Source organism: Ambystoma mexicanum, chromosome 4p (assembly GCF_040938575.1).
Source record: "Ambystoma mexicanum isolate Mex_15411 chromosome 4p, UKY_AmexF1_1, whole genome shotgun sequence".
Classification (NCBI taxonomy): Eukaryota; Metazoa; Chordata; class Amphibia; order Caudata; family Ambystomatidae; genus Ambystoma; species Ambystoma mexicanum.
In genome coordinates, this window is record NC_090927.1 from 1194661539 (window position 1) to 1194668472 (window position 6934).

The 6934-nt window shown below is 41.6% G+C and overlaps 1 long non-coding RNA gene across 1 annotated transcript; it reads left to right on the forward strand.

Annotated features, from left to right (window-relative positions):
• Positions 1 to 4523: 4523 nt before the first annotated feature.
• On the forward strand, positions 4524 to 6420 carry LOC138453723 (uncharacterized). The gene is made up of 2 exons (XR_011260507.1): positions 4524 to 6023; positions 6111 to 6420. It is a non-coding gene; the product is annotated as an uncharacterized lncRNA (long non-coding RNA).
• Positions 6421 to 6934: the final 514 nt, after the last annotated feature.

Sequence of the window (6934 nt, forward strand, 5' to 3'; positions counted from 1 at the left end):
CTAAAACCAGTATCCAATTGGCTGGGGTGAGTAAGATGAGCCATGGGTGCACAGTCTGCAACCTGAAGGTTTCACGTCATCAAAGGAAATGTGATTGAAAGCTGTTTCTTCTATAAGTCTTTGAAACTGGGAACAGTGCAGCAGAGTTCGGATTTTGCTAATAGTGTGCATATTTCAATAAGTTGGGGTGTGGGTGAATTTTTGCTCCCTAACTTCCAACTGTCCCATGTGATCATTTGGACATTTGATCAGCTGCCGTGGGGCTGTTCATGCCAGTTTTTTAAATTGGCAACATTGCTGTGAAGCTACGCTATTGTGAAGGTTTGGAGCGAATTGTTTTTCACTGTTAGCTATTAAATGAACAACGGGGGGAGGCGGTACAAACGGTTACTGTTCTAAAATTCATTCAAGTATGATCGATGGGGAAACGGAGAGCAACCTCCCCTAAAAGCAAGGCCTCTCCGAATAAGGACCTCCCCTTAACTCCAGTGCACAGTTTCCTTGAAAAGCGGTTGCATCGTTAGAAACAGAACTATTCCTGGTAACATTCACACTGACTATGGGCAAACTACCAATTGATGCATTTCATATGAAGACCACCCTGAATTTAACTGAGAAGTCCTTACCCATGCAAGCTAATTACAGATCAGTGGAAAAGATAGGACCGAAGCGAACTCAATAAAATCTAGGGGCATGGTGAGGAATATGTTAATGGGGTTGGGTGTTAGGAAAGGGACTGAAATAATTTAGGAAAAATCTAATGGTCCAATAAGAAAAAATGCTAAGTCATTCATAGATCATCCAAAGAAATAACTACCCTAGGTACCTTCTATGAAACAGGTGCTATGAATTAAACAAAAATGTTCTTTTCTTCTTGAGTCTAAAGACAGCCTGAACCCAAATGTTAAAAATGGCGAACCAAGCGCAAGTGATTTACCGTTAAAGGACTGAAGACCCTGCATTTATAATATGTCTGAACATTTTCTAGGTTTCTTATCCGGAGAAGCTGCAATGTTAAATCTTTTAGAAAAATATCGGACCTCTGTTTCCTAGTTTGGTGGAACAGGTATGAATGTTGTACAAATTGCTTAGTGAGAGGGTAGCTAATAGGATGGAGCCAAATTGTGATGGCGGTGGAAGACCCTGTGGCATTTCAGAAAAGGTAGACCGCCAGGATGAATCACGGAAAAGAAGGAAACGCGTCCAGCTGGTCAAGGGCTGGCCTACAGGAAATATGAGAACGAGTTAGCTAACAGTTCCCCAAAAACATTGGGAGGTCTGCCTCAAAAACATTGCAAGCCATATACGAGCAGGACCAAAAAGCATCCAGACCTCAGTTCCAAAAAGGGAATGCCAGTACCAGCCCTGTGACCATGGGTGCTTTGGGAAAAGCCATTGGCTTGCCATTCCAATCGGTTCCTTCACCCATGGGCTGCCCCATTAGTGGCAAATGGGCCTGGCCAAGCATCTGCTAGCCAATAATCATCAGATCCATTAATTAATAAATCAAATTTTTTGTTTAATGGAAGACTGCAAAGAAATGTTCTTCAGTCAACGGACATTTTGATGTCAAGGAGAATTGTGTGGGTTGGGCTGAATAAGAAATATGAGGGAGATTGCTTTATAATTGCTTTCCGCACATCTGGTATACCGCCTTTTGTATTAAGTAATTTAGCAAGTAGCATGTTAGACGAAGCAGGTGCATTGATTGAGCCTCTTGGATTCTTTAATCCTCCAAGTTTTTCTTGCAAAAATTCACTTTTTACTCCGGGCAGACAAAGGAATTGGCACTCGATAAAATAACATGGCCCTGGTAAACATGCATCCCCTCTTCTTTCGGGAGCAAAACATTTTGAATTTGGTATCCTGTTATACTATTATATTCAACCATGATCTAACCTGCAGCCAATTGGTTGGCCCTGTAATACAAAATCTGTAGGGTTTTTGAAGGGGGTAAACCCTTATAATATGAACACTTGTACTAGTGCATACAATAGGCTACCTTCTCAAGAGAAATCATGACACTAGATAAAGAGGAACAAAGAAGGAGTGTTACTAGTTCTCTGGAAACAAATGTTACCCAGTGTCTAATATAGAACTTGCAGTGCCAATGCCCGATTTAGCAAGTAATCAAGTGCTTACAGTACTTTTGCAGAATTCGGGGTTAGCAAGTAATCTTAATGACTTAGAATATGGAACATTTATTTTTTCTTTCAAAATCCTTTTAATGAAGAGACGTGGTGTTCCCATTTCCTGATGTTGATGGCCATGAGGGTTTTTCTCCTCTGTAATACAAAGTAAGAAAGGTAGGAACAGAGGAGGTCAGGCCAAATATGTCTGTTAGTCTGCAGCAGCTACAGGACTGATTGAATCTCTTTAATCAGAAACGTTATTAACAGTTGTGGTGTAACCCTATTACCGGTACAATATTATTCAATTTGTATAGTGTGTTTCATGGATATGGCACAGATCAGCCAATTATGAATCTAAATGCTTCGATCAATATCGCTCCTTAGGTATTGATAGAGTATAACTACTCTAATTTGTATTTTACAATAGGTGGTGATTATAACTTAAAAATGGTATTAGGTCTTTCTGAGGCCTATTATTTATAAGATGAATATTTCATGTTTGGATTGCTGCACCTAATGAAAGAAGATTCCAGCTGTGACAAGCAGGACTTACAGGTGCTTCACCATGGTAAGATCTTGGGTATGCAGTGGTTAATGGGAGAATTACATCACATGAACCTGCAAAAACAGCATTTAGCTGAGACAGGGGTTCTTCATGAATTGATTATTGCCCTCTGGGTCTTGCTAGTTCGAATACAACCCCTTAATTCTGACCCTCAGCAAAGGAAGAAGTCAAGCGAACTCTCCCTCTACTGGAAATATCTGGGATTTTGCTGGTTAAGTTGTGAATAATCACAGAACATTGAGATGGTCTCTGTTTGATCCGGACTAAATGTCTGACCAAATTATTAGAGACAAAATTATTGAAATTGAGTTGTGTCTCTCACCAAACTCATTGGTGCAGATTCTCAGAAGGTTTTACAGTATATGTGTGTGTATTTGGCCACATTTAGTAATTAGGTGGGCTAGCTAGTCTCCAGTAAGCCACCCAAGAGGTCAGACATGTGAATGGGTGCTGAGGGAGGCCACGACAGAGCGCTAGTGCAAGCAACTCAATGTGCGCCCTGCTAGACCAAACAATTGTTGTAGGCTGTTGCTGTATTACAATGGCAGAGGTCATTTATTAATAAATAAAAAAGCTAATTTTGAATATATGTGTTCAGTTTCTCCCTTCTCAATTGACATCAGAGAGCAAAATTATATAGCTCTTTTTGGATATCAGGCATGTTCAAAGTTGACATCTTTACAGTAAATATGCATGTAAAGTAATATAAATCCTGGGTGGTAGGACGCCACCCTTTTGTTTCAATTATCTCCACCCCAAGGTGTATTCCTGCTATAGCTGGCACATATGCCGGCAAGCAACCCCTCCATATCACCACTTACATCACCCCCACTCCTCAACCCAAGCCCACTCCCTTCCTCCCACCTTTACCCCCACAACACTTACACACTACTTGCCCCTCGGCACGCACCACGCGCCAGGGTTGCTTAATGCCCTCCATGAATACCCTTCTGGTCGCCCCACATGATCTTACCCCTGAGCGCTGCCCTGCTTCACCCACCACTTCTATCCCACCTAAGCACACACCAATTCACTATCATGCTACTTTCACCACCTCACCCTGGGCAGGCCAATCTAGACTTGAGTGACTACGCACACTCGATCAGTCTAACACACCTGCTATGGCCCATTAAGAAGCATTTGCCTATGCTCCCGCATAATCCCACCCCTGCCTCGTCATGCTTAGCATCCTCGATCACAGCCTCTACCCATCCAGGAGTCTTCACCTGCTGACCCCTCACCCACTACTCCACAACATAACACCCTCTCTTGTGCCATTATAAGTGCACACTCTTTCTGCACCCATGATCGAGATGTTTATGACTTGCTATTGAAAAAAGACCTTGATTTGCTCACCATAACTGAAACTTGCTTGAATGATGCTGCAGGACCTGCGCTCCACCTTGCCATCCCTCCAGGGTATTCTATTTTAGGATCACATAGAAGAGTCCAACCAGTTGGAGGAGTTACCATTATCTCCAAGTCTTCCATTCCCATCAGAGATGCCCCGCTACAGCCTCTGCCAGGCTATGACTCCTGCTCATGAAACTGGAACCTAACCCCCAAACCACCATCACCATCCTCCTACTGTACCGCCAGCCCAACCATGCCAACTCCCCCGATACAGACATCCCTCTCCTCCTTGCACCACTCCTCAAACCCAACACTAAATTCTTACTACTTGGTGACTTTGACCTTGATTCTAATGATACGAAAGACTTCAAGGCCACTGCCCTCTCTGCCTCCCTTCAGGAAATGTGTTTTGCCCAAGCAGTCAACTACCATACCCACGTCAAACGCTGGACCCTTCACTGGATCACTATTTCCTGAACCACCCATAATCGCCTACAAGAGGGGTCGGAACTTCAGGGATAGCCTAGTTAAAGCAGAAAGACCGAGAGTGGACAATCAAAGAACCCTCACCAAGAGGAAAATAGGTACGTTTGCCTGTCTCAGTTGTGGCAATTGTAACAACATAATGAAGGGAAGCTATGTAAGACACCCATCAAATGGCCAAAAAATCCCACTAAAGGATTTTGCCACTTGTGACACGAAATCAATCATTTATGGTTTAAGCTGCCCATGCGGCATTTACTATGTTGGACAGACACAAAGGAAAGCCAAGGAGCGCTGGAATGAACACAAAAGTAACATACGTACCAACAGTGTTAACTCACCTGTAGCAAGACATTTTTCCATAAAGAAACATAATATTTCTCAACTAAAGGTTGTGATTTTGGAAATTGTGAACAGAGCCCCAAGAGGTGGCAATCATGCCAGACGTATGAACCAGAGGGAAATCTTCTGGATAGAGAGACTAAACAGTCTAGCTCCCAATGGGATGAACGAAGATTACAGTTTAGCCTCATTTTTGTAACTAAATACTGTTTCCCCTGACCCAATCAGAAACCCAGTGTGGATACAATATCAATTGCTGTTAAATACATTTTTGAATTTGTTCAGTTCACTTAGGATGATTTTTTACTGACATAGGATGTATTAAGTTACAGACCATAGAATGTGAGCATGCTTCTCTTGAAATAGTAAACACACGGATGTCCAATATTCGATTAACTTTTGTCCGTGGTAAACAATAGATTTCCCAGAAGTTACATGAGACACTCCTCACATTTATCTTTCGACTCTTTTCACCTTTATTTCATTTGACTCAAACTCCCTGCACCAGTATAGATATACACCTATATACTATTGGTTAATTACACATTGTTTTCTAAAATATGTCCGTATGACGTCTGTTTTCCCGTCACACGCTGACGTTCTAAACATAGTGACGTCGTCACGCTTCGACGTGATGACGTCATAATGTAAATAGTGGCCATCTTTAGCGAAAACCGTGTAGAACGGTTCGAGCTACAGCACCGGCCATCTTCTCAGGAAGGAGGTAAGAGAATCCTTTGTAAACAGCTCCCCAATTGCATATCATGAGCCTAGAGGCCTTCACAGAATACTCTCCACAGAATGATCCCACCCCATTGTTTTCGTGTATCTAATATAGTATATATACGTGTTTTTACAGACACGAGTGGAGGAATCGCCCATTACTGCACTACCTCCGTACCTGAGGACTCTCTACATACCACAGCGACCCATTCCATGGATGTAGTAGCTTTTTACAGAAATACCGAAAGGTAATATTTTTTCTTAGATATTACATGACTAGATTTTCCTTCATGAATTAAGATCCCGTTTTTAATTGAGCTTTCCCTATTGTCTTTTTATCACATCTACAGGTTGAATAACCATTATTGGGCTGATATTGCTATTGATAATAAATCCAGTTAGGATATTCCACATTGAACATCCAGGTGATTATTATTAAAAATTTCTCCCAAGAGTTAAATGACAGTTATCAGTGAGAATCTAAAATTTGATCATTGTATCATACATTATAGACGAAACAAAGATTAACGGCAATGAAGAGGGCTATCAATTCCTGAAGAAGGGGACACCCCGAAACGCGTCGAGAAAATATTCATCATTACTTTCTGTGGATATACCATGTGAAAAGCCTATTGTATAGAAAGTGTGATGAGTACCTTGTATGCCCTTGTATTATAATATTGAATGTAACCTCAAAATGAACACATTTATGTTATTATGTTTACAAAGACTGGATGATGAATGAATTGAAATTCATATCTATAACAATTAATTTAAAATTCAATTAAAACCGATGGTCCCCATCATTCTGTTTTATTATAATAGTGTCATGAATTAGCTTCTCTCATTAATTTCTTCTTTTTTCTGAAAGAAACTGAATATTACCATTGTATAGAAATATTGACTGTTTCTACAGTATAAAGGGTGTGCAGGGGACGGGAGAGTTCCACAATCTTGTGGACAATCTGTTGGATTTACTCATGCACCTTAACCTGCCCATCAGGATTACTTCCATTGATCCTGTGCCCTAGACAGATCACTCTCTAATCCATTTCCTATTTCCAATACAGTCCCCATCTGTGCGCAATGAGACCATCTGCCTCCCCATTACCTCTAGACACACTCTCAAACTCACAACTAAGCTGCTTGCGCCCACCATCTCCTGCCTCCTTGCTTCACGGCCTGACAGCAATGACCCTGAAACCATCCTTGCCACCTACAACTCTGTACTACTACACACACTTGACCTCCATGCCCCTCTCAAAACTACCCTCCAGAAGAAATCCACCATTCACAATTGGTTCACTGATGAACTAATCAGCCTGTACAAACACAA